Here is a 19045-nt window from a genome sequence, read left to right as displayed (position 1 = left end):
AGAGAGAGAGAGAGAGAGAGAGAGAGAGAGAGAGAGAGAGAGAGAAATTATAACTGCACACTGCTATTTAAACACAGTCTCCTGGCTTGCCACAGTAGTCTCCCATGCATTGTGTGGTAGAAGAAATGAGATACTGTCAAAGGAAAATGTCATGCTGGTTTCTTTTTCATACCACCCTTGCTGGATTCCAGCACAGTGTCAGAACTGCTTTTGGTGCTTTCAGAGCCTGCCTTCCACAGATGTGTTAGCGGTAACTTTTAGAAAAGTCAAGAGCTGCAAATGACACTTCCATTTGGCACATCTCGCTGTCTGTAAATTTAGGATCTCAAAGTAAGCTAGCCTAGCCAACTCCACTAAAATTGTATACAGTTGTCTTTCTTTACTGCCTCCATGTCTGTACCTTTCAGTCGAGGAACTTTTCCCAGAGCTGATGGTTAGATGGTGATGGAGGGAACATGAGGCCTTGGAGATGAAGGCGCAGGTCTGCACACCTGTTCATATTCTGAATTTTTGGAACACTTAGCCTCCAGCTCTTCAGATTCCAGCTGTCATCCACCTCAGAAAAGCTTTTTTTTCAGCTCTCAGTCCATGGTCATTTTCCCCTGGGTTTTTCTTTCCAGCAGCTGTCACAGTATGATCACCTGTTGCTGCATGTGTTGGCTGGATAGTGGATCTTCCACACAAGCATGCCAGCCATGCATCCATGGAGACACATGCATTAGCTGTGCCCATGGAATTCTGGCTCCCACTATAGTACTCAATACCCAATATTTACTTCATGGATCAGTGAGTATTTGCTTTAGTTTGAATCTATTGCTGTATCAACTAACCATCTTACAGCATTCTGTAATAAACCACACATGTGCTGCTCTCTAATAGCCCATTATTTCTCATAAAGGAATGAGGAGCAGAGTTAAAATCTAGGATCTGTAGCATCTTGACCATGGAAGGAGCTCCCTGAGCACTTTTATCCTGCTTTAATATAGGAAACCCAGGGTCACTGAAGTCTAAAGTTTAAAAGAGCTTCCCAGATCAAAACAGCTATAGTAGCTTAAGTAAGGTGACCAGTTCATAGACTACTAGTTCAAAGAAAACGTTATATATTACCAGTACAGGAGGAAATAAACTCCCCAACAGTGATGCTTTACAAATAAAAAGAGAATGTAAAGATTATGAATATGCTAATGAATGAAAATAGCCAAAGAGATGCCCCTCTCTATATGTTCACTTTAGATTCCTAGAGATTTAAGGACTATATTTAATATATTATACATGCATACTAAGTTCTCATATTATCATTCTGTCCCTCTCTGTTTTTTCTTTTTTTAGAAACAAGCCTTCTGTGGTTTTCAAAATAAATACCAGTTTTACTGACAGCTTCTATCTTTATCTCTCCAGAAGACAGATCCCTGCCATTGTGCATCCCTGCAATCTGGCATTTGTTACAAGGAGGCTGCCCTCCCCTTATAGAACTTGAACCCCCCACACTGGAAAAATTGCTCTGCCTCTCCTTAAGACTCAGATGTCCTAAATATATTAATATAATGCTCACTGAATTTTGGCGATGTCAGTTCTCACTGTTCAGGAAGTACACACTTATACTAGATAAATATGTTTAAGAAAATTCTTATTGTGGAATTTCTTATCCTGAGGCCTTTGGGTGGTGGAATTAGACAAGAACACAGCCCCTAGTACTGTGCCCATCCTAAATGCTTCTACATCTAGGCTGCTTGGCATCGTCATCCCAACGACCTTTTCCCCTAATTTATTAATTGATAAGTTTGTACCCATATAAACCATATATTTGACCGTATCTACCCCTCACTCCTCCCTCCAAATTTTTAGAAGCCCCTGAGGCTCTAGACAGGACAGTTTCAGCTGAGTCCCTGGGAGTGAAGCTCAGACTTAGGTCTTAAAGCTTCTCAGAGACTCCTTTGGAAGGCAGGTTAGAAAACCCTGAGCTAAACTTACCTGAAGCCTGAACTGGGTTCGAAGTGGACTGAAAAGAGGCATGCTCTTCTAGGGAGTGGTTGGGATTGAATTCAGATACCAGCTTTTCTCACAATTAGTATACAAAAACAAACACGACTCTTTTATCATTCTAGCCTGTCTCAGTCTTCATTGAAATAGCCCCTAAGCAAGACATGCTGACCTAAATTACCCTGTAATTAACCTGATTCACATCTCCTAATAGGATGCTTTTTTCCAGTCGTGTACAGCTGAATCTTCCCAATCTATAAAGTCTGGTTAGGGTTGTACCACACATGAATCACTGACTTTTACTATTGGTATACACAGATACAAAGTATCTCTTCTTGAGTCAAGTGCTTTAGCCAGGCATAATGGTACACTTGCCCACTGGATGTGACTGATGACCAGGCATTGGTACTTTCTAGAGGCCCCTAGCTAATGTGAGGTCCCCTAAACCTTTAGCTAATAAAAGCTTCTCAATACCATGTTTGTGCCATTGTTCCTGTTAAGTGCAAATATATGCTCCTCCATGTGTCATGCCTGTGTTAAATGAGACGAATCCCTAAACCAGGAACTAAACACAGTATCATTTATTAGGCTTTGTTTTTCTGTTACATTGTCTTTGCCACCAGCTGTAAACCAAGTCTGTCCTGTCCACTGTGGAAACCATAGTGGTGAAAATAGTTTTCACTATGTCCCTTTGACATCTCCAAACCATAGTGAGTCTTTTATGAAGGCAGATTTGCTTCATGCTCACAGCCTGCAGAAGACTTACTGTATTTATCCTGGTTTCTCAGATGAAATGGATAAAGTTTGCTCACCAGGGTAACACAGTTAATAAATGACAGAAGTAGAGAAGCCAAACCTAGGATGTTGAATTTTCGAAACCTAAACTGTTAAACAAGAGTTGTAAAGACTAGATTTATTTTTAAACCAACTCTTTAAAAAAAAAAATCAGTACCGATGTTCATTTGTATATTTTCATGTTTCCACTCACCATATCTTCGCCAGCCTCCTTCTCCTCAACCACCACTGGCTTGTTGACTGCTGACAATGAGACAGATAACTAAGAGTGTCTTACCAACTGATACTCTTGAAGTCTGGGATGCTTGCTCTCTGCTTCAAGATGAACTGTCACTTTCAATTTTCAGACTCTGTTCAAATGTCAAGCAATTCCCTGTGAAGCTTGGCCTGAGCTCCTGTGTCTGTTAATTACTCTCTCCTCTGTGCTCTTGTATCTCTTGGCAGATACTACACCACAGAATCCATCACTCACTAGCTAATGATTTCTGGTGTTTTAATTAACCTTTGTTAGCCTCAGTTTCCCCATCTATACAAAAGATGACAATCAAAGTACTTCATATTGGTAGCTTATGAGTATGAAAGGAGACACTTCATCCGTGTTAGTTTGACTGACAATGGTCCCTTAGGCTCATATGTATGAAGAGTTGGTACCCAGTTTGAGAAAGTGTTAGGGAAGGATTAGGAAGTAGTATCTTGTTGGAGGAGGTGTATCACTGCATATGGGTCTTGAAATTCCAAAAGCCCATGCCATTCCCAGTTTCCCAGTTAGCTTTCTCTGTATCATGCTACTCTTTCAAGATATAAGCTCTCAGCTATTACTCCAGAGCTATGTCTGCTTGTCTGCTGCCTGATGTTCCTTGCCATGATTGTTATAACCTCTATCCCTCTGGAGTTATGAGCCCCGAATTAGACACTTTTATAATTTGCCTTGGTCATGGGATTTTTAACACAGCAATAGAAAATTAAGTGAAACAGAATACAAGATACTTAAGTGCCTATCACAGAATAAGAATGCATAAAATTCCAACTATGCAATTCTATTCCATCTCTTTGTTATTAAAGCTCGTGCTGTTGTAGGTTCATCAGTGATGCTTGTGAACTTCCCAGCTATGGGTTCTTGGCCAGACTTACAATGGCAGACATATGTTTTTCCTCCTTTAGAACAGGCATTAAACCGCAGCAGAATGTGGCTCGTTATCCTCATAACATATGTGTCATTATTGCATCCACGGGCATATCTTGCCATGCATGTTATTATTGTAGCTTGCAGGGTTCACAGCAGGGTAAGGCTGAAGGCTCCCCGAGCAGCCTTCTTAGCACCTTCTGGTACTATGAAAGCTAGCCAGCAGAGAAGAAGCTTCCTAGTCATGTACTCAAACTCTTAAAAATATTTTCTCCTGCTATAGGATTGCTTTGTAGGAGGGTGGGCATGATGATCTGTAATTTGTATTTCTAGGTTTTGCCAAGTGCTTAGCTCAAAATGGAAACCTGTGAGCTCATGCATGTTGCTCAACTCCTCCATCCCCTAAAGGAGGTCCCACACAAGGCTGAAATGTGGCTTAAAAGAAAAGTGTATAAGTGATTGACATAAAGAGCCTTAAATAAAGGTCATCCTCTGTTGTTATTGACTGAGCTTTAGAGATACCGAGGCTATATCTAGGACACAGTCATCCACTTTAACACCACTGCTTTCTTTCTCTTAGGCTGAGACTATGGCATGTCACCACAGCCCATGCTGCCGTGGTCCCTCTGAGTAACAGGGTCCTGAAAGGTTTTGTAGTCTCATCTCACTGGTGCTTGGCAGAACTGAATCCTGCAGCTGTACAAGAACCAGGCTTTCAGAGAGACCTGCTAAGTCCCCCTGCCATGCTTCTTTGACAGGGGATGGACATTTGCCCTGAGTTGATTCTGTTCACCCTGGACTTTTTAGCTGACCATCTGTTTGAAGGATCATGACATGGTGATGGCAGAGCAAATGTGGCAGCCACCTATAGATAGCGATGATCAGTTTTGCCATCAGAGAGAGCTGATGTCAAAGCATGATTGGCAGTGTGCCTAGTAGCCTTCATAGCAAATAGAACATGTAGATCCTAGGGAATCAGAGGTGAAGGAGAGAAATAAAAGAGCATTAATTTAATTTGAGATAGAGACAAAAATCAAATACTCTTTCTGGAAGACTCCAAGAACCCAACTTGGCTATTCCTCTGCTGATTCAGGCTTGGGGGGGGGGATCTATACTTGTTCCACCCCCTCATCACCTCCCATCCACTTCTGAACTCACTGATGTCTTTTTCTAGTGTCTGATGGGATGGTTTGGCAAATACTGCCTTTCAATAAAAAAAGAAAAGATTAAGAAATCATTACTGAGAAATAGATGTAAGCCTTGCTTTGCTTGAAAAGGCAGTTAACCAGACAGAAGCATGTGTTGTGTTTAATGGTAACCAGTTACTAATTCAGAAATGGAAAAATATGAAGTTCCAGCTCTTTCATGTAATAATTCATGTATTTTATATATCAGTAATTACCTGTGACTTTGCTTGGCAATTATCTTTATTTATCTCTATCCACTCACCATTCATCATTAGAATGCACCTGTCTGCAGATGTCAACATATGATGGATCAAAACTGACTTCAACAGTTCAACCATTTTTTAAAAAGAACCTTAGCTTATTTATTATTTTTAGTTATGTATATACAGGGAAGGGGTAACTGATTTTTAGGAGAATTTTGAATAAATTAGCAGTCGAGTACAAAAAAATAAGTACAAAATTTACAACATGCAGAATAATCAAATAGTTGTATAGAAGAATATAGTCTTTGTGTTCCTTGATTTTAGAACCAGCTCTAAGAGGCACCAGTCACAGCCAGCTAGTATTACATCAGGGGAGGCATGCAAACTGAAGGATGGAAAACTCTTTGAATAGCTTGTGGCGATTTTATTTTCATACATTGAATAAGATAGGGCCTACATAAAAGGACTCAATCTGTATGACATCATTTGCATGACATTCTGGGAGAAAGTGCAAGTCCCGAAGTCATTGGTTGGGGCTAGGGTGGTAGGAGAAAGCTGACACAAAGGAACGTGGCTGACTATCTAGGGTGGTGGAGCTGTTTACTATTTTGACTGTATTTTTACATTTCTGTGTTTGTTGATAAGATCCCTTCAAACCTCACGCCAAAAAGGCTGTTTCCTTATGTAAAACTATTCCCAAGTGAGCCCAACTGTACAGTCTGAAAAGAGCATTCTGAGTTTAATCGTTTAACCAATATCATCAGTGGAGGGAAGAGCCCCAGTTCAGATTGAAGTGACCTGGTCTTCACCACGTACAAATGGAGAGATTTTTGTTTGTTTCTTTTTGCATGGTGAGGGTGGTTCTGGTGGATAACTTAATGTCACTCCCAAATTCCACCCCTCCCATTCCAATCTCTTACATGATGATGGCCTGTATTGAACTGACTTCTGCATTTACATGTAGTTCTTGTTGGGATTATCTTATTTTAAAACAAGTTGTGTATATTCCATCTTTGACTTACTCACTGGCTCTGGGACTATGAACCCCAGTTTCTGGGAAATACAGGGGAACCTAACAGTATTAGATTACTGTGAGAATAAGGGCCTTGTACATGTAAAGCCCTCATCCACATTCTGGGCATGAGCAGGCATGTGAGCAGTGTTAACTGTAACAGTGTTCTTGCTAAGCTGGACTGGGAACAGAGTGAAGGGGAAGAGGAGAGGCAGGAGAAAGCTAAGGCAGAAAGAGAAAAGCAGAAGCACATGATAGTTAAAATAATGAGCTTATGGCCATGCCTTTCAGGAAGGTTTCACAAGCATCTTTTTCTTTAATTTATCCTCCATGTAATTAGTGAATATGATAAGTCTAGGTCTGAAAATGACTTTTAATCCTTTCCTCCACCCAAGGCAGATGCCCCGGAAGCCACTTCCTCTGTTCTCTTTGCTGGCCCTTTGCTCTAACTTCTGGCTTTTTTTTTCTGCATTAGCTAAACTCCTCCTCACCCTTTTAAGAAAGGGCTTGACCACCTCTTTTCCACCTCGGCAGCTCTGATGCATGGGAGAGAGAGCCCTTTGTCCTCTCGTCTGCCAAATGGAGGTTTCAACCCAATTAGATAATGTTGGAGCTGGATGTAAAATTCAGATAGACTACAGAGATGCTCTAGTTTGTAAGTTATATATGAAAAAGCACACTGATTTTTTTTTTGTCTAGTGAATTTAACTGTCCTTATTTCAGCTTGAGAGGATACAGACTTTGTTTGGAACACCAGCACAGAGAAAGGAGCATACGCAGAAATTAATTTTCAGTATGGCTGATCACTTCAAGTTTGATATCCAATAAATAAGAGCCCAAAGTGACAGCTGTGTCATTACAAGTGTAAATTTACCTATAACCCCACCCCAGAGCAATTTTAAACAATCTTAGAAATGCCTCCTATGTTCATTGCTCCTGGATCATTTTCCTGAAGCCTTCCTATCACTTTGATTTATTATTTCCTACCTGGCCACCGAGGCCATCCAGGCAAGGTACTAAAATAGTTATTTCAAAAGCCAGCAGGATGGCTCAGTGGGTAAAGCTGTTTGCTGCCAAACCTGATGACCCAAGTTTAATCTCTGTATCCCACATGGCAGAGGGAAAGAACTACAGTACTCTCTCTAACGAAATAAGCTTTCAACAATCTTAACAAAGAGAAGGAGAAACCTTTTCATCTAACTCTTTCTGTATAAGAAAATCCAGCTCCAATTAGCAATTTATGTCTCAGGAATCACCGTTTCCCTGGCCTCCTATGTCCCGAATATGCTTGATGCTCTATGAAGTAGGAGACTCCGGGTATGGCTGATCCTGAGAGAAAGAGCCAACCTCTCCCACACAGAGAGACCATTCCATTTCCTGATGATGCTTCTCCCTAATCATGCAGTCAAGGTCACACTTTATGTTTTCCTTGTGACATGGTGCTTTTGATTCCACAGACTTCTGATAGTTTGCTGTGCCTTTGTTCTGTGATAATGTGATAAGAATAAGGAAAAAAAATCAGTTTCTTCATGAGTTAGCACGGGGGTGGGAGGGTGAACATCTGAAGTTGGGGATGAGTGCTCAGTGAGATGTCCTCTAAAATGTTCACCTTCAGTGGCTCTCTGGACACAGTGTTTCTCTGGTCAAATATTTTGCCCCTTTTCAGTAGGAACTTAAGTGTCTTTTTAGTATGTTGACATTTTGTTCATGTGTATGTAGGTGCATGCTAGTGCATGTGTTCATGTGTGTATACACATGTGTACATGATGATGGAAGCCAGAAGTCTACTTCAGGTGTCATTTCTGCATCCCAGGGATCTGCCTGTCTCTACCTACAAAGCTCTGTGATTATAAGTGAGTGCACCATGCTGGGCTTTTTATGTGAGTTACTTGGACCCTCAGGATTGCAAGGCAAGTGCTTTACTGGTTGCAGTTTCCCTCCCAGGCCTTCCCATTGACATTGACATGGTATGTTAGCTGCTTTTTTTTTTCATCAGGGTGACTGAATGCCTGACAGAAGTGACTTAAGGGAGAAAGGATTTGTCTTGGCTCACAGTTTAGAGGGTAGAGAAGGCATGAGGAAAGGTCTCATTACAAAACCATTGCCTATTTGAAACAGTGGCTGCTTATAGAAGCTTGCTGACCTCTCAGCCAATCAGAGAACAAAGACAGCACAAGGCAGAAAAAGACTAATGTATAATCCCCAAGGGTCCAACACAGTATCCTCTTCCTGCCAACTAAGTTCCAATTTCTAGAAGACCCAGAGCATCCTCTAATTGCACCACAAACTGAGGACCAACTATCACAGACAAACAAGTCTGTGGTGGACTTTCCACATTTGAACCATAACATTAACAATGGATCATAAGTGTCCCTTACAGGCCCATGTGCTGAAGACTTATTCTGAAGGTTTCCACTACTGGGGGATGATAGAGTCTTTAAGAAGCAGAACCCCAGTGCAAAGTCTTGGAGTAACAGATGAAGTGTTCTTGAATAGAAGAACAAGACCTCAGCCTAATTTTTTCTCTTTCTTTCTTTCTTTCTTTCTTTCTTTCTTTCTTTCTTTCTTTCTTTCTTTCTTTCTTTCTTTCTTTCTTTCTCTCTCTCTTTCTCTCTTTCTTTCTTTCTTTCTTTCTTTCTTTCTTTCTTTCTTTCTTTCTTTCTTTCTTTCTTTCTTTCTTTCTTTCTTCACGTGCCGGCAGAAACAGATTTTCTTTGCTGTACTCTCCTACCATGATACACTAAAAAAAACAGCAAGGCAAACAGATGTGGTTGACATTACAAAATTGTGAACCAGGATAAACCTTCTTTCTCTATACTTGTTCTTCTCAGGCATTTGTTACAGTCAGAAATCAGAATGACACTGAAAATGTTGGCATAATTCAACCTTTGCTTGCAGGAAGTCAGCATCATAATGTGGTAATTGCTTATGACGAGTGGGAAGCTGTAAGGTGAACTGTGTCTATTTTAAGTAAAGTAGGTGGTTTAAATGACTACATTTCAAATAAAACTTCACTTCATTAAAACCCTCCAAATGTTTCCATTGCAGTTGATAAAATAGACTAATAAACAGCTCTTAATAATGCTAGTCATATTCTGAGAAGTGAGTGGCCATAGTGAGGGTCTTGGATGTTACTACTTTAGAAGTTCTTTTTTTTTAAGCATTCATTTGAACTCCATAAGGTTTTCATTCTCTCAGAAAAACCAAGGAGCTGCAAAGATCTTATCCACAGCCACCCAGTCTGTCCACTAATGTAACAGCAAAGACTGCACTTAGTATTTCATATTCTGTGCTTTTATATATTGTATGCCCATGTACCTTCCATATTTATTAAAGTATTAAGCCATCATATAGGTCTAACAGTTTAGATGACACAGTGCTCTCTCTCCCCCTTTTGTTGTGAAAAATAGCAAGCCACCCACATTCCAATAGAAGATCGCACATCCGAGGATATTTGGGCGGCACAAATTGGTCTTGTTTGGATTCAAAAACAAAACAAAAAGAACACAGAGTTGGGTGGGTAGCTGTGGGCATTAGACCTGGGAAAAATAGGGAAAGTGGTGGTGAATGTAATCAAGGCCTTTGAAAAACTAGCAGAAAAATATAAGAACAGCTTCAATTATTGTTTACCCAGTAAATTATCTGTGAAAATAAGCTTAAAGTGATAGTGAGAAAAAGTTTATTTTGTTGTCTGAAAATGTCTAGACTTTAGAATTCTATACACTGTGCTTGTTAGATGACTCGGAAGATAAAGTGTTTGCCACCAGGTCTGGTGACTTGAGTTCAGTTCCCAAGACCCATATGGTGAGAGACCTTGACTCCCATGAACTGTCCTGCATGCTGTGGGTATATTATGTGCATTATCTCTCTCTCCATCTCCCTCTCCCCTTCCCTCTCCCCCCCTCTCTCCAGAGTTTTTCACTAGTCTAGAATTTGCTAAGCATAATCATCGCTGTTCATTGAGCCCTAAAAATCTTATCTGCTCCCCCAGTGTTGCAGTAAAAATACACACCACCATTCCTGGATTTTAACATAGATTCTTGGAGCTATCTGGGGTCTCTATGCTTTTAAGACAAGTATTGACTATGCTACCTCCTGAGCTCCAAGGTAGACAAAATACTATATGACAAAATATGATATGATGAATTATAGTAGTGAGTTATGCACCAAATACTATGTCAAAATATACCTCCTGGATTGGAATTCTGAATCAATTAGGCTTTTTATCAAATTAAAGATATTTGACTGGTTACTTTGTGAATACCCAAAGCCAAAGCTTGTAACCTACTCAGTGAGGACACAGGTGAAAGTTAAGAATGGAGCACAGGAGACGCCTACACATTGACAATGAAATTACACATAGTAGGCAGAGCAGATGGATTAGCAGTAGCAACAGAGAGGATGCTCGTGAAATAGAGTCAGAGCTAAGAGATCACAGCCCATGAAGATCACGTGACTAAGCACAATAGGTGTTTCCTGCACACTCAAGCTGCGGGCACTGAGAAGGTCCCTATCCTAGAGATGATAGAAGTTGGCTTTCACCATGAAATCAGTTGTCAAGTCTCTAAAACAAACAAACAAAAAATGCTGGAATTTTTGCTCAGGGCCAGATTTTTCCAACTCAAACCCAGGTTTCTTTCAAGCCAAGTTATAATTAGATAGGGAGCTGTTTGGGCATTTTCTCCATTGCCTATGGAGCGATGATGAATCCTTGGCAACTTGTCATCTTCAGCTTCTCACATTGTACTGAGAGCACAAAGCAGGCGCTCTGACAATGATTATCAGTGTCTGATGCCTTCTAACTGGAAGGCCCTACCACACCCTCAGTCTCTCCTGTAACACCGCCTTTTATGCAGCTTCCTTCCCGTAGCTTTGCTGGCTGTCCTCTCATCTAGGCCACCTTATTCTGGTCCACTCTTTGCCATCAAGTATAGAATTCCGTTAATGGTGGATAAAACTCTTTCAACCCTCTTGAGCCTTTGGGGATTGGAGCAATTTCCTGATTTAACTGAAGGATTCCTGCATGGACAGTTGAGGCTAGCAAGCCAGATTATATCACAAAGGCAAGTCCTCTCAGGGAAGTGTGACTAAAGCCAGAGAACTTGTGTGAACCAATGTCTGTGTCCATGTCCCAATAAAATTATATATATCCTGTTATTTGAAAGTAAGATAACTTAGGCAATTATTTTGACTTGATTAAAAATAGAGAGATGTAAAGCCTTTCTTCATTCGCAGACTGTTCAGAACCACGCAGGGAGCTTGAGCTGGATGCTCTCCTGCTCTGCACCACACAGTACCAAGCTGCTTTTCTCATTGGGCGAACTGTTGGAGCCTCCAAGTCAACTGTTTCTCTCCATTCCAGGATAACTGTTCCTAGCTCTTGATTGCTCATAGTAAGTTCGATACACTGTCATAATTTCAGTTATCCCTGCATTCATGCAGTCCTTCCCCCTGGACATTACAGGATGAGAGAAAGTAACTCAGTCAATAACCAAACTACTGTCTAGTAGAACTAGAGTGTATTGTTTTCTCTTGGTAAAATTTCATTGTTTAAGTGTGTCAGTCTTTGAAGATATTTTCTTTTCTTTTTTTGTTTTTGTTTTTCTTTTTTTCTGACTTCTTTTTTGTTAGATATTTTATTTACATTTCAAATGTTATCCCGTTTCCTAGTTTCCCCTCCAAAAATCCCCTATACCCTCCCCCTCCCCCTTCTCTCCAACCCACCTACTCCCATTCCCAGTCCTGGCATTCCCCTCTACTTGAGCATAGAACCTTCACAGGACCTAGGGCCTCTCTTACCATCGATAACTGACTAGGCCATCCTCAGCTACATATACAGCTAGAGCCACATGTCCCACCATGTGTTTTCTTTGATGAGTGGTTTAGTTCCAAGGAGCTCTGGAGCTACTGGTTAGTTCATATTGTTGTTCCTCCTATGGGGCTTCAGACCCCTTCAGCTCCTTGGGTACTTTCTCTAGCTCCTTCATTGGGGACCTTGTGCTCCCTCCAATGGATGATTGTGAACATCTACTTGTGTATTTGTCAGGCATGGACAAAGGTCCTCAGGAGACAGCTATATCAGGCTCCTGTCATCAGGCTCTTGTTGGCATCTGCCATAGTGTCTGGGTTTGGTGGTTGTTTATGGGATGGATCCACAAGTGGGGCAGTCTCTGGATGGTCGTTCCTTCAGTCTCTGCTCCTAACTTTGTCTCTGTAACTCCTTCCATGGGTATTGTGTTCCCCCTTCTAAGAAGGATTCTGAGCTTCTGGGCTAATATGCACTTATCAGTGAGTGCATATCATGTGTGTTCTTCTGTGATTGGGTTATCTCACTCAAGATGATATCCTCCAGATCCATCCATTTGTCTAAGAATTTCATAAACTCATTGTTTTTAATAGCTGAATAGTATTCCATTGTGTACATGTACCATGTTTTCTGAATCCATTCCTCTGTTAAGGACATCTGGGTTCTTTTCAGCTTCTGGCTATTATAAATAAGGCTGCTATGAACATAGTGGAGCATGTGTCCTTATTACAAGTTGGGACACCTTCTGGGTATATGCCCAGGACTCGTATTGCTGGATACTCTGGTAGAACTATGTCCAATTTTCTGAGGAACGACCAAGCTGATTTCCAAAGTGGTTATACCAGCTTGCAGTTCCACCAGCAATGGAGGAGTGTTCCTCTTTCTCCACATCTTTGCCAGCATCTGCTGTTACCTGAGTTTTTGATCTTAGCCATTCTGACTGGTGGGAGGTAAAAACTCAGGGTTGTTCTGATTTGCATTTCCCTGATGATTAAGGATGTTGAAAATTTTTAGGTGCTTCTCAGCTATTCTGTATTCCTCATTTGAGTCTTCTTTATTTAGCTCTGTACCCCCATTTTTAATAGGGTTATTTGTTTTACTGGAGTCCAACTTCTTCAGTTTTTTATATATAATGGATATTATCAGATTTAGGATTGGTAAAGATCTTTTCCCAATCTGTTGGTGGCCTTTTTGTCTTATTGACAGTGTCCTTTGCCTTACAGAAGCTTTGCAATTTTATGAGGTCCCATTTGTCAATTATTGATCTTACAGCACAAGCCATTGCTGTTCTGTTCAGGAATTTTTTCCCTGTGCCCATATCTTCGAGGTTCTTCCCTACTTTCTCCTCTATCAGTTTCAGTATCTCTGCTTTTATGTGGAGGTCTTTGATTCACTTAGACTTGAGCTTTGTACAAGGAGATAAGAATGGATCAATTCACATTCTTCTACATGATAACCGCCAGTTAATCCAGCACCAATTGTTAAAGATGCTGTCTTTTTTCCACTGGATGGTTTTAGCTCCTTTGTCAAAGATCAAGTGTCCATAGGTGTGTGGGTTCATTTCTGGGTCTTCAATTCTGTTCAATTGATCTACCTGTTTGTCACTGTACCAGTACTATGCAGTTTTTATCACAATTGCTCTGTAGTACAGCTTACGGTCAGACATGGTGGTTCCACCAGAGGTTCTTTTATTGTTGAGAATAGTTTTTGCTATCCTAGGTTTTTTGTTATATTAGATGAATTTGCAAATTAATCTTTCTAACTCAGTGAAGAATTGAGTTGAAATTTTGATGGGGATTTCATTAAATCAGTAGATTACTTTCAGCAAGAGAGCCATTTTTCCTATATTAATCCTGCCAATCCATGAGGATGGGAGATCTTCCATCTTGTGAAATCTTCTTCCATTCTTTCTTCAAAGACTTGAAGTTCTTCTCATACAGATTTTTCACTTCCTTAGTTAGAATCACACCAAGTTACTTTATATTATTTGTGACTATTTTGAAGGATGTTGTCTTCCTAATTTCTTTCTCAGCCTGTTTATCCTTTGTGCAGAGAAAGGCCACTGATTTGTTTGAGTTAATTTTATATCCAGCTACTTCAGTTAATTTTATATCCAACTACTTCACTGAATTTGTTTACTAGGTTTAGTAGTTCTCTGGTGGAATTGTTGGCATCACTAACTTATACTATCATATCATCTGCAAATAGTGATATTTTGACTTTGTCCTTTCCAAATTGTATTCCTTTGATCTCCTTTTGTTGTTTAATTGCTCTGGATTGGACTTCAAGTATTATATTGAATAGGTAGGAAGAGAGTGGGCAGCTTTGTCTAGTCCCTGATTTTAGTGGCATTGGCTCAAGTGTCTTACATTTAGTTTGATGTTGGCTACTGGTTTGCTGTATATTGCTTTTATTATGTTTAGGTATGGGCCTTGAATTCCTGATCTTTCCAAGACTTTTATCATGAATGGTGTTGGACTTTGTTAAATGCTTTCTCAGCATCTAATGAAATGATCATGTGGTTTTTATCTTTGAGTTTGTTTATATAGTGAATTATGTTGATGGATTTCCATATATTGAACCATCCTTGCATCCCTGGGATGAAGCCTACTTGATCATGATGGATGATCATTTTGATGTGTTCTTGGATTCGGTTTGTGAGAATTTTATTGANTATTTTTGCATCAATATTCAGAAGGGAAATTGGTCTAAAGTTCTCTTTCTTTGTTGGGTCGTGTGTGGTTTAGGTATCAGAGTAATTGTGCCTTCATAGAATGAATTGGGTAGAGTACCTTCTGTTTCTGTTTTGTGGAATAGTTTGAGGAGTATTGTAATTAGGTCTTCTTGGAAGGTCCAATAGAACTCTACACTAAACCCATGTGGTCCTGAGATTTTTTTTTTTGGTTGGGGAATTATTAATGACTGCTTCTATTTCTTTAGGTGATATCGGATTGTACCTTGTATCTGTTTAGAAAATTGTCCATTTCATCCAGGTTTTCCAGTTTTGTTCAGTATAGACTTTTGTAATAGGATGTGATGATTTTTTGGATTTCCTCAAATTGTGTTGTTATATCTCCCTTTTCCTTTCTGATTTTGTTAATTAGGATATTGTCCCTGTGCCCTATAGTTAGTCTGGCTAGGGGTTTATCTATCTTGTTGATTTTCTCAAAGAACCAGCTCCTGGTTTGGTTGATTCTTTGTATAGTTCTTTTTGTTTCCGTTTGGTTGATTTCAGCCCTGAGTTTGATTATTTCCTGCCATCTACTCCTCTTGTGTGAATTTGCTTCCTTTTGTTCTAGAGCTTCTAGGTGTGCTGTCAGACTGCTAGTGTATGCTCTCTCTAGTTTCTTTTTGGCAGCACTCAGAGATATGAGTTTTCCTCTTAGGACTGCTTTCATTGTGTCCAGTAAGTTTGGGTATGTTGTGGCTTCATTTTCATTAAACTCTAAAACGTCTTTAATTTCTTTCTTTATTTCTTCCTCGACCGAGTTGTCATTGAGTAGATTGTTGTTCAGCTTCCATGATTTTTGGGGGTTTCTATTATTTCTGTTCTTATTAAAGTTCAGCCTTAGTCCATGGTGATCTGATAGGATGCATGGGATTATTTCAATATTTTTGTATCTGCTGAGGCCTGTTTGGTAACTGATTATGTGGTGAATTTTGGAGAAGGTACCATGAGGTGCTGAGAAGAAGGTATATCCTTTTGTTTTAGCATGAAATGTTCTATAGATAAATGTTAAATCTGTTTCATAACTTCTGTTAGTTTCAGTGTCTCTTTTAGTTTCTGTTTCCAGGATCTGTCCATTGATAAGAGTGGGGTGTTGAAGTCTTCCACTATTATTNTGTGAGGTGTAATATGTGCTTTGAGTTTTAGCGAAGTTTCTTTAATTAATGTGAACGCCCTTGCATTTGAAGCATAGATGTTCAGAATTGAGAGTTCATCTTGGTAAATTTTGTCTTTAATGAGTATGAAGTTACCCTCCTTGTCTTTTTTGAGAACTTACGTTGAAAGTTGATTTTATTCAATATTAGAATAGCTACTCCAGCTTGTTCCTTGGGATCATTTGCTTGCAAAATAGTTTTGTAGCCTTTTACTCTAAGGTAGTGTCTGTCTGTGTCCCTGAGGTGGGTTTCCAAAAAGTTGGGTCCTGTTTATGTAACTAGTCTGTTAGTCTATGTATTTTTATTGGAGAATTGAGTCCATTAATATTAAGAGATATTAAGGAAAAGTCAGTATTGCTTCCTGTTATTTTTGTTGCTAGAGTTGGAATTCTGTTCATGTGGCTATCTTCTCTGGGGACCGAGGAGATATCCGCTGTGTTCGAAGCCAATGTAGACTAACACTGACCAGAAGGAGCTGGTACTGCTGGTCGGGCAGGTTTCCTGTGCCCCTGCTCCTTCTGGCACAGTCCCTTCACAGTTGTTTTGAACAGATGTTATGTTCCACTCACCAGTGCTACTAAGATCCTTGGTGTGCTAGGGTGCCTTCAGCGTGGAGAGTCCTCTGGGGACTGTGGGATCATCCACTTGAAGAAATTTTCTAATTAAACTAATTTAAACAACTAACATGTAATTGTTGAACAACATATTTAAATTTCATTCAAATGATTTTTTTCAAATATTTCATTCTAGTTTTTTTTCCTTGGGGATGTATTTAAACAAGAAGATAACACTGGCCAATAAATTACAAGATTGGCAAAAGTATTAATTCACACCCTGACAATTACATGTTAGTGCCTAAAATTTTTTAGGGTACCACACATTTTTTTATTCACTCAGCAAATACATACATGTACCAGGCACTGTCCTGGAATGAGAGCTTTGGTCACATCTATATTGAAAAACAGCAAGGAATAGAACATTTCAAAGAACCACAGGGGCAAATGTGTCATTTGCTTTACCTTATTTGATATTCTTGAGATCTGTCACTCATGCTACCTGATCGTGGAACACAAGCAAGTCTAGGGTGACATGTGCTATGCATGTTCTAAATGGTGTGAGATCTAATCCTTGGAATTTGTAAAACAAGATGGTGATCCACATTAAATCAACACTAAATGAAATATCATAGTCAGGAATTAGCATAATTCTCAGAACATGTCAAATCCTTATCAGAGGCTATGTTTGCTTTTGGTTTATTTTGTTTCTTACTGATAGATTTATGTCTTCCCAGAAGTGCTATAGCAATTTTCTTCTACATCCACTTCTTAATCATACTTAGCATTGAACTAAATTTAACTCTTAGTCATACTTTACACATTAAATAAACAATGTGTTCTCATGACTGTACTTTACCACTGGGCAAAAGAGAGCTATGGAAATAAAGTTCCCTCCTGTGTGTTTTTTGTTTTAGTTTTTTGTCAGACATCTATTACTTCTGTTTCTGATGAAGCTTGAAAAGACACTCTTATGAAAATGGTATTACTGATCTCTATTGACTGATATTGTCATTTTCTTTTGTGTCTTTGTAGATATGGCCAGTAATGGCATCTACTTCAGTTCTGACTTGCTCAGTGGACTGTGGATTGAGTGAACCATATCCCTTCCCATCATGATACACACCACAGAGGCTCTCCACTTGTAGGTAATTTTAACTGAGCTTTATTTACATGTTTATATATTAATATTTTTAAGTATAGTTTTATAATGAAAATTGTCTATAGTGTTGCTAGTTAAAAAGTGTGACTGGATTTAGTCTCTCAATTTCAATCCACTGTAGGATGAAGGCATACCCTAAAATATACTCACATCAAATGGAAGTAAGTATCAGCATTGCAGTGTGATGGCTGATCTTGGCTGTCAACCTGACACATCTGGGGAAAGGAAAGCTCAATTGAGGAACTGCTTCCATCACATTAGCTATGAGCATATCTGTGGGGCAGTCTCATGGTTAATATGATGACAGAGAGTCCAGCCCACTGTGGGTGGGACTATCCCTTGGCAGGCAAGTTTAGACTATATAAAAAAAGCTCACAATCCAGTAAGCACCATTCCTCCATGGTCTTTGATTCAGTCCCTGCCTCTAGGTTCCTGCCTTGGCATCTTCTCTAACAGTCCTTAAATGATAGACTATAACATAAGTCAGATACGTCCCTCTCTTTCTAAAGCTGCTTTTGACCAGTTTTTGTCATAACAACTAAGCCTCAAACTAGGAAATTAAGCTCTGTGTTAACTGAATAGAAAAAAAGCCTTGTCTTTTGATTCCTTAATACCTTATATTTAATTACAATTGAGGAAAGTCTACATTTTAGCAAGCGTAATACTTTTAAATAGTTCTATTTTATTCTAACAAGACATCCATGTGCTTCCACTTACACACATCAGATGATATCTATGGTATTGTGAGAAGGAAATTGTACTCTGAGGACTTTAATTGTAGTTTTGGCTTCATTTATCATTCAATTAGTCTGCTATTCCCCAAGCTTTGGGTTTCTCTGAAAAAAAAATGAGAATATCATGAAATAATAATTTCTCTTTCACCTAAATTCCTAAGATGACTTCAATAGTCAAAGGAAGGAAGGAATGTGAACTTTTGACCTATCAGTAAGACGAGTTTTAAGGGCTGGGAATGTTGCTTAGTTAGTACAGTGTTTACCTACAGTGTACATGCTCATGAATACCATTCCTAGGACTACCTAAACTGGGCACCATGGGACATAGGACACATCTGTAATCCTAACACTATGGATGTAGAAACAGAAAAAATCATGATTTCAAAGACATCCTAAGCTATATAGTGACTTCAGGGGCAACTGAGGTTACACGAGATCATCAGCCACCAAACCTAGATACTAATGCTCATGCCAGCAAGATTCTGCTGAAGGGACCCTGATATTGCAACCTCTTGTGAGGCTATGCCAGTGCCTGGCAAACACCGAAGTGGATGCTCACAGCCAGCTATTGGATGGAACACAGGGTCCCCAATGGAGGAGCTAGAGA

The 19045-nt window shown here is 39.6% G+C and overlaps 1 protein-coding gene across 4 annotated transcripts in view; it reads left to right on the top strand.

Annotated features, from left to right (window-relative positions):
- The window catches only part of Chrm3 (cholinergic receptor muscarinic 3), a 461004-nt gene that overhangs the window by 110546 nt on the left and 331413 nt on the right, over positions 1-19045 (top strand). For 2 of the 4 annotated variants that reach the window (XM_029547348.1, XM_029547349.1), the window contains exon 2: positions 17578-17690. The gene's annotated coding sequence lies outside the window, so the exon portion shown is untranslated. Of the gene's footprint in view, positions 1-11609; positions 11694-17577; positions 17691-19045 lie in introns of those variants that run through there. The other 2 variants (XM_029547350.1, XM_029547351.1) reach the window with 2 other exon arrangements.

Source organism: Mus pahari, chromosome 16 (genome assembly GCF_900095145.1).
Source record: "Mus pahari chromosome 16, PAHARI_EIJ_v1.1, whole genome shotgun sequence".
Classification (NCBI taxonomy): domain Eukaryota; kingdom Metazoa; phylum Chordata; class Mammalia; order Rodentia; family Muridae; genus Mus; species Mus pahari.
This window is presented reverse-complemented; position numbering and strand designations above follow the sequence as displayed.